Source organism: Microcaecilia unicolor, chromosome 2 (genome assembly GCF_901765095.1).
Source record: "Microcaecilia unicolor chromosome 2, aMicUni1.1, whole genome shotgun sequence".
In the NCBI taxonomy this organism is placed as follows: domain Eukaryota; kingdom Metazoa; phylum Chordata; class Amphibia; order Gymnophiona; family Siphonopidae; genus Microcaecilia; species Microcaecilia unicolor.
In genome coordinates this window covers 242,283,935-242,293,499 of record NC_044032.1, presented here as the reverse complement: position 1 = coordinate 242,293,499, position 9,565 = coordinate 242,283,935, and the positions used below count along the sequence as shown (strand labels likewise).

At 45.6% G+C, this 9,565-nt stretch overlaps 1 protein-coding gene across 1 annotated transcript in view; it reads left to right on the top strand.

The window, feature by feature from the left end:
• The first annotated feature begins 4,550 nt into the window (after positions 1-4,550).
• APBA1 (amyloid beta precursor protein binding family A member 1) overlaps positions 4,551-9,565 on the top strand; it is a 294,305-nt gene continuing 289,290 nt past the window's right edge. The window contains exon 1 of the mRNA XM_030193850.1: positions 4,551-4,612. The gene's annotated coding sequence lies outside the window, so the exon portion shown is untranslated. The remainder of the gene's footprint in view (positions 4,613-9,565) is intronic.

Sequence of the window (9,565 nt, the reverse complement as noted above, 5' to 3'; positions counted from 1 at the left end):
ACAGCAGCAGCAGACACAACAGGTGAAAAATCGCTATGGATTACCACTGAGAGGAAAAAACAAGCAGTAGTATACGCAGTATGGAGAGTTCAAGCTCTGTACATGTTGGATCTATGACTTAGGTACAGTTTTCCAAACAGGTTGCCAAATCTTTTCCTTCCTCAAGAGAGCAATCAGAGGGAGGGTGAATTCAGCTCCTCCCAGCATGCCCAGAGGCAGGCAGTAGCAATACTCCAAAAGGCACTAAGAGCAGAACACGGGTGTTCATAAAGGCTAATCACAGAGGACCGCAGAAATGTAGGGACCTGGTCCATTATACACAGCTTAATAAATATACAGATGTGCAATCTTTTACACACAGACAGCACAAGCTGCCCCACGTAATGGCTGCAGAACACTAGGATTGTAAAAAGAATGGTGGAAAGTGTGAGATTTGCTGCATGCTGAGAAAATGCTATAACTTTACATGAGGATAGAGAGGGAGGGGGAACACTGAGTAAACACATGAGCAGTAGACGTATCACAGCACCAGAGAGTGTATATGTATGTCTGAAAAGTGACAATGTGTATGTGTGTGAGACTGAAGAGAAGAAGAGCATATGTGTGAAGAGTGAGTGAATGCCTGTGTGGGTGTGTCTGGTAGGGAGTGGACTGGACAGCCTCAAATAAGCAGAGCTTCTCTTTTAAAATCTGGAGTGGAGAAAACCACAGGTCCAAATAAGTGAAGAAACATTCCTAGCTCGGGGAATTTACCCAGCTATTAGCTAATTTAAATTACCTAGGCAATCCTAATACTGCCTTCACTCTGTATCTTTTCAGAAGCAAATAAAGCTAAATATCTTTTGCTCCTTCCATTTATTAATCTTTTTGACACATAATGTTGTACATTTATACCTCAGACACATAGCTTATAAATCTCATTCTCTGGGATAGTCCACCCTTTGCATCTCTGGCAACGGAAGGTCAAAAATGCCTTTTCTGAACTTCTCTGGTTCTCAGCACATTGCTCCAGAGCTGGCAGGAAGCAGACTGTTGGCTAGTCCTGTTTTTTTAACTTACGTATCAGTTTAGTACAACATTTGTAGTCCCTGATTTTACCTACTTAAATCCTTGCTACATGTCCCATAATGCACCTGATAGGATTGTCAGAAATTCAGGACTGGCCTAAAATCTTCCTCCTGGGACTGGACTATAAACTGCTTAGTTCTGTGCATTTAGGCAGTATGGCAGATAGAATAAAGAATAAGCATAGAAGCTCTCTAGCTCTATTAAGCCACTTCAAAGCATGTGCTTACCTAGTCGCAATGCTCATTCATAAACGTATTATTCAGGGGAGTAGCTACCATTGAATGAGTCCGGAAAAATGCCCATAGCTGCCTGCTGTTCTGCTGTTGCACGTCCGAAGGTCTCAGCATTTCTTCTCCTCTCTCTCCCCCCCTCACAGGTCCAGTATCCTCCACACTCCCCTCCCCACTCCCCGAGGCCCTCAATCTGCAGCTGGTAGAGGCAGCGAGATAAAGACTGCCTCCAACCATCGCTACCAGGACCTTTCCGCTGCTTCATCCTGCCCATAGAAGTGACATCAGAGAGGAAGGACTCAGAAGTGGAAAGGATTTGATGGTGCTGGCTGAAGGCAGTCTGTTGACCTTGCTGCGTTTGCCAGTCGCCTGCTGTGGATTTCAAGGGCCCTGGGGGTGGGGGTGGGGGGTAGGTTAGAGAGATTCCTGGGACATGCAGGGGAGAAATGCCAGGGCCTGAGGGGGGAAGAGGAAGAGGAGGAGTTACAGAGATGATGGACCCTTGGGGGGGCAGAGGAAGAGGGATACAGTACTGGACCTGCTAGAGGAGAGGAAAGGGGGAAAGATGCTGGGACCTGCATAGGGAGGGGGAAGGGGAGTTGTTTGAGACAGAGGGAAGAGATCAAGACCTGGGGAAGAAAAGATGATGAGAGATGATGCTAGACCAAAGGGAATTAGTGGAGGGAATGGAGAGAGAGAGAAAGAAAGAGAGACACTGGGTCAGTGGTCTTCATCATAATGCATATGGGGACAGACTTAAAGATTTCAATATGTATACTTTGGAAGAAAGGTAGGAGAGGGAAGATATGATAGAGATGTTTAAATATCCCCATTGCATAAACACAAAGCAGGCAAATCTTTCCATTGAAAGGAAGCTCTGGAACGAGGGGGCATAGGATGAAGGTGAAAGGGGACAGACTCAGAAGTAACCTGAGAAAATACTTCTTCACGGAAAGGGTGGTGAATTTGTGGAACCATCTCCTAGTGGATGTGGTGGAGATGAAAACTGTAACTGAATTCAAGAAGCTTGGGATAAGTATGTAGGATCTGTAGGGGAGAGGAAGGGATAGCAGATGGCATGGATGGGCAGACTGGTCTTTATAGGCCACGTGGTCTTTATATGCCTTCATTTTTTTATGTTTCTATGGCTACTATATTACTTCTTAAATTAAAAATAAAAACGTTTCTTACTTTTGTCTGTCTGGCCATCTAAGTTTTCTAACTGTGTGGTATCAGTCTCTGGTTACTGCTTTCATGTCTTCTTTTAACTCTTTCCAAGGGTCTACTCTCCATTTGTAATTTTTTCTCTCTCTCAGCAATGGCTGATCTGTTCCTTTCATCTTTCTTCCATTTATTTTTGCCTCTCTATTCATTCAGATTTCATTCATTATTCGTAACCAGTCTTTAATCTCCCTTTTATACTGCATCTACCTACAGCTTTCCATCTCATTCCCTCATCCTGGTCCATCCATTCTCCTTCCTCTTATTCCCTGCCTTTCACTCTTCTCTTCCCACCCTCTTCCTTGCCATCCAGTATCTCCTTTCTTCACCCTGCCATCCAGCATCTCCTCTCTCATCCCACCACAATCCAGTATCTCCCCTGTCTCTCTTCTCTACTCTCCCCATCCAGCATTGCCCATCTTTCTATCTCCCTCTGGTGTGCAGTAATGCCCTCCTCTCTCTTCCCCCTGCACCATTCATCATTGTCCCTCTCTCCCACCCATCTAGCATTGCCTCATCTCTCTCTCTACCCTTCCCCCTAGAGGCAGGCAGAGTTTCGGTTTTGGATTCGGCCCTGAAACCAACCTGAAATCTGGGTTTGGGTTTAGGCTGAAAATGCGTGTGCATTTTTGGTGGAAACTGAAACCATAGCTCCAACCCCATTGCCGTAAGTCCATCTCCCTGCCGAGCCACCTCCCCCCAACAGAAAGCCCATTCTTCCACCCAGGAAATCCACTGACTCTGCCCTCCCCAGGCCTACTTCTAAAAGCCCTGGTGTTCTAGTGGCCTCCTCGCGACAGGAGAATCCTGAGTTGCTCCTGCCTCCACTAGCTGCATTATGAAAATGGCAGCCGCAACTTCCCGCAGCAGACTCACAAGGCTGCCACAGGAGGTCATGGCCATTTTGAAATTGGCAATGAATGTCATGACCAAGGAGCAAGTCGCTCCTGCTCATGCCATTCCCAATTCCAAAATGGCAGTTGAGGATGCCACGGAAAGTGTGGCTGCTATTTTGCTTACTGTAAAGGGTTCACGGATTTACTATTTTGTTGGGTGATCTTATTTGAACTATGCTGAAGTGGGAAAAGAGAAGTCTATGGTCACTCAGCCCATGTTTATAGTTGGGTGGTGCATCACAGTATGTTTTGGACAAAGTGTGAACTCCAGGAACAGGAACTGTCTGTCTGCCTGTGTGTACAGTTCTGTGTTTGCCAGGCAGCACTATACAATTTATGGTAAAATGTACAGACCTTTATGTGTAACTGAGAGGAAGGGAGGGGGAGAATTTCTTCATACTAGAGTAGAGAGTTAAGTAGGACTAGGCAGTTGTGTAGGGCAGCAGCCAGCTACTGCAGTTAAAGCAAAGTCCTAACAGTTAAACAGAGTCAAAGAAATAGCCTGGTCCCTGACAGCTACCTACCCAAACTCAAAGAAACAGGAGGCATTTTACCAGTAGGGAGAGAGTGGGCAGTTTTCAAATAGATTTACCCAGATTATTCTGGGAAGGGTGGTGGTGGAGTGATGATGGTTGCTGGGGAGCCAAGGGGCCTACAATTTAATGGGGGGGGGGGGGGGCGCACAAGGTTGAAGGTTTACCTAGGGTGCCTAATGCTCTTGCACCAGCCCTTTGTGAGGCGATATAAGTGCTGATCCAGAAGTCCTCACATTTTGTGTACGAAGGAAATACTGAGTGCAGGGGGAGGGGAGGGAGGAAAGTGCCGGCTCTTTCAGTGGCTGTGTATGCAGGAGAGGCAGGCAGAGGGTGGAAGAGAGGAAGGACGGCAGCCAGCTATTTCAGTGGCTGAAGTGAGGAAGGAGCCCAGCCATTTCTTTCAGTGGTTGTGTGTGCAGGAGAGAGGCAGGCAGTGAGTGCAGAGGGTGGACGACAGGAGGGAGCCGGATTTTCAGTGGCTGTGTGTGCAGGAGAGGCAGGCAACTTGCTCCTGATGTCAGTGATGGGAGGTGTGGCTCTGTGCACAGTCAGGCTGGGGGAGGAGGAAGATGGTGGAACCGGAGGTGGGAACTGATGGAGTGAAGGCTGATCTCTTCGGCTGCCGCTGCTGTGCTTATTAACCAGGGCCAGCCAAAACCAGGTAAGTCCTATTCTGGCCATCTGTTCAATCGCATGCAGCATTTAAAAAGAACTGTATTAAGTCAAAAACCTTTCACTGCATTGGGATGAAATGAATGAGACTTTAGTGTACGTGTTAATAGTAAATGCTCAAACTGGTTTTCATTGCTTGGGGAGGAGGAAGGGCCTGGGCAACAACAGCTGATGACAGGCACATGAGAAATGATCTTTTATCTAGGTGGGATGTGAAGATCGCAGAAAGGAGCCTTTGCTGTAGGAAATGCATGCTGCTGTTCGTGCTACAGTAGACGATCGACAGCTCCGCATGTAAAGTGATGTGAAAATGCTTAAATTGCAGTGAAAGGCGGCACAGTGTAATTACATCTTTAGTTACTACTACTACTATCATTTCTATAGTTCCAATGTATACCGGGAATACATTTTAAGAAAATAAACACAACAAGTAAATAATGGGCATAGGCAGTGGCATGGGGTGGGCCTCAGGGGCCATGCCCCACCAAACTTTTGCCCACACAGCTTTAGCAGCTAGGGGCAGATGTTCAAAGCTCCTGTGCTAAATCCCATAGTGTGACAACAGTGCTGAAAAAGAGCTGACAAATGTGCAAAGCAAATGAGATGCAAATTATGTGTGCAAAAATTGAGTGTTAAACTGCAAGCAAGAGGAGGAACATGTCTGGCACACGCGCACAAAAGTTTTGCAGTAAGTGCGGAATGTTCAATCTGTTCAGAACTCTGCTGCACGTCTCATATTCCGCCAGAACCGATATACTCATATCACCCCTCTCCTCAGGTCACTTCACTGGCTTCCAATTCAGTTCAAGCTTCTCCTTCTTACCTACAAATGCACTCAGTCTGCTGCCCCTCACTACCTTTCTACCCTCATCTCCCCTTACGTTCCCGCCCGTAACCTCCGTTCACAGGACAAATCCCTCCTCTCTGTACCCTTCTCCACCACCGCCAACTCCAGCCTCCGCTCATTCTGCCTCACCTCACCCTATGCTTGGAACAACCTTCCTGAGCCCTTACGCCAAGCCCCCTCCCTGCCCATCTTCAAGTCTTTGCTTAAAACCCACCTCTTCAATGCTGCATTCGGCACCTAACTCTTACCATTCACTAAATCCAGACTGCCCCAATTTGACCGCCCCTATTGGACTGACAGTTTACTTGTCTCTTAGATTATAAGCTCTTTGTGCAGGGACTGTCCCTCTATGTTAAATTGTACAGCGCTGCGTAACCCTAATAGCGCTTTAGAAATGTTAAGTAGTTCAGACAAAACCAGAAGTGCAAGCACACATCAGCGCTGTTCTTCTGCACCTTTAAATATGAGCTTTTCAAAAATTGTTCACACTTAAATTTTTGAAAGGCTCATATTTAAGTGCAGAAAAACAGGCGCCAATGTGTGCATTCACTTTCAGTTTTGATCGGACACGTACACATGTTTGTTTCTCACTATCTGCACATTAGACTTTCACAGATTTCCTTTGCAATGGCATAGCCACAGGTAGGTCTGGTGGGCACAGGCCAACCCATAAGTGGCACAACTCTGATGTGGCTGGCGAGGCTCCTCAAGCCTTGCCAGCGGAAGACTCCCGGCATCTCTCCCTCCCCTCCCCCGCAGGCATGTTGACATCTGTCAACTCAACCCCCCAACCTCTCTGTACCTGTTCAATCTTTCAGTGCTTCGTGAACAGCTACTCATACCTGCTGCTCTTGCCAGCCCAGAGCCTTCCCTCTAATGTGACTTCCAGTGTCCACAATGGCGGTCAGAGGGTAGACTCTGGACTGGTTTGAGCTCTGGATATGAGTCACTGTTTGTTGCCAGTGAAGCACTGAAGAGTTGAAAAGGTATGAAGGGGAGGAGGGGAGGGTGGAATTGAGAAATTATTGGTCACCTAGGGGAGGGAGTGGAGGGAGAGATGCTGGATGGGATTCTTGTGCCCACCCACGTTAGGCTCAGGCCTACCCAAAATTGGGTGTCTGGCTATGCCCCTGTTTCTTTGGCTTGTGAAATAAGACGAAACCCGCAGTTCAGTGTGAGATTTTGCCAATAAATCCTGTCTTCAAAACTTTTTATGTGACCTGTGAGCTGGCGGTAAGTTTCGGCATTATAGACCATCTTTTGCTTCTGGGCATTGCAGCGCTGTCGTCTGAGCATTAGAAAGGAATAGTTCCTAACCTCATTAGCATCCATTTACATACATTATAATGCTATTTGTGGCTATCTTTGGTGTACACAGTACCAGTTCTCAAGCCCTCTGAGCATTCAGTGCTGTATAATGTGTGCGTAAGTCTGGCGCTGACCCCTTTTACCACTGGCGCTACTTTTTGGGCATCGGCCCATTGGAGAATGAGAGCAAAGATTGGTCATTTTCCCCTCCTCCACAACCAGAAAGGTGTTCCACTGCCCCTGAATGGGCATAACAGAGGCATGCTGTACTACTCCACCATTTTTCTGTTCTCGTCCACCCCCGTCCCCCATCTCCTCTTACCCTTTCACTAATCCACTTGGATCAGTTCATAGGAGCCAGATCTGTGGGTGCTTCAGCACCCCCAATATTGTGCAAACTCTTTGATTGTGTCCAGGGATGGGATAATATTCTTTGGGTTTCGAACCCCCAATCATTTTGCAAAGTTGGCTCCTGTGTGTAACTTTCTCTAAAGTAAAATATTACCATATAGCAGGGGTTCTGAACCCAGTCCTTGGGACATACCTAGCCACAATGAATATGTATAGATTTGCATAGAATGCAGGTAGCACATTCAATTTTATCTCATGCATATGCATTGCGTTATAGTAACTCTTCACTGTTATCTTTACAAAATTCACTTTATTAATCAGTTCACTAAATATATAAAAACTTCTTATCACAATCTTAATTGCGTTCAAAATCTGCACCCTGGTTCATAAAATTATTCACGGTGAGGCCCCAGTATACATGGCAGACCTCATAGACATACCAACCAGAAACACAAAAAGGTCAACACGCACATACCTAAATCTCCACTGCCCAAGCTGCAAAGGACTAAAATATAAATCAACCTAAGCATCCAGCTTCTCCTACATAAGCACGCAACTATGGAATGCACTACCAAAAGTCTTGAAAACAATGCACGATCTAACAAACTTCCAGAAATCATTAAAACCCAACTTGTTCAACAAGGAATACCATAACGATCCAGCTTAAACACCTGAACACTGCAACACAACGAAACTTATACCAGAACTGGACAAAACTTAACTCTTCCTCCTTGACTACCTAATTTACTCTGTCACTCTTGAACTTTAACGCAATACCACTCTGTATTTTTCATACCGGAATTGGCGATCGCCATCACGGTATTATGCAAGCCACATTGAGCCTGCAAATAGGTGGGAAAATGTGGGATACAAATGCAATAAATAATTAAATAAATAAATAATCATGCAGTCCTCCCATTCACACCTAAAATCAACTCCATATATAACAAATAATAATAATACAATCCCTTTATTCCCGGAGTTTTTACACTCTGTCTTGATGACCTGATCTCGTGGCAGCTTAAACTCCTCCCCAAACTTTTTCACACAAACTTGTCCATGTAGAAGAATGTTCTCCAAGATTCCTCTTCCTGTTAATGTTGTGAGAAGAAGTTTTATTTGGTGAATAAAGTGAATTTTGTGAAGACAACATAGTGAAGAGTTACTATAAGGGGATATAAAGTATGTAACTAGGACAAAGGATTTACTCGGTTGATGTTAGTATATGCATATTCATTGTGGATATCCTGAAAACCTGGCTGGCCAGGTGTGTCCTGAGGACTGGGCTGAGAACCCCTGCCCCATGGAATACATTATAACAATGGAATAAATAGGGCACAGTTCTGAACAAATATATATAGTGAGTCTAAGGATAACCAGAATCCCCACACCAATTCAGCACCTGCTTCCAAGGAGCCATTTCCTTCCATATTACTACTACTACTACTTAACATTTCTAAAGTGCTACTAGGGTTGCGCAGCGCTGTACAATTTAACACAGAAGGACAGTCCCTGCTCAAGGAGCTTACAATCTAAAGGACAAATGTACGGTCAGTCAAGTAGGGGCCGTCAAATTGGGGCAGTCTAGATTTCCTGAATAGGTATAAAGGTTAGGTGCCGAAGGCAACATTGAAGAGGTGGGCTTTGAGCAAGGATTTGAAGATGGGTAGGGAGGGGGCTTGGCGTAAGGGCTCAGGAAGTTTATTCCAAGCATAGGGTGAGGCGAGGCAGAAAGGGCGGAGCCTGGAGTTGGCGGTGGTGGAGAAGGGTACTGAGAGGAGGGATTTGTCCTGTGAGCGGAGGTTTCGGGTGGCAATGTAAGGGGAGATGAGGGTAGAGAGGTAATGAGGGGCTGCAGACTGAGTGCATTTGTAGGTAAGAAGGAGAAGCTTGAACTGTATGCGGTATCTGATCGGAAGCCAGTGAAGTGACCTGAGGAGAGGGTGATATATCGGTTCAGGTGGAATATATTCATAGTAACATAGTAGATGTTATTCATAGTAACATAGTAGATGATGGCAGATAAAAACCCAAACGGTCCATCCAGTCTGTCCAGCAGTCACATGCATTATCAGTTCATGATTAAACCAACAATGAATGTGGTATAAAATACATATACTTGATCCTGATTTTTCTTTGCCATTTTTGGGACTCAGATCGTAGAAGTCTGCCCGGCACTGGCCTTATGTCCCAACTACTAGAGTTGTCATCAAAGTCCACTCCAGCCTATCCTGGTCAGTCTTTTGCCATACATGGCACACAGACTGTAGAAGTCTTCCCAACACTGACCTTAGTTCTTTCCAGCTGGAGTCGCCATCTAAGCACAACTCAACACATTAACATCCGTAAAGTAATGTAAAGGTTTATTTTTATACCATCCTTTTCCTAATTGCAGATACTCTGTGCTCATCTCATGCCTTTTTGAATTCCGTCATC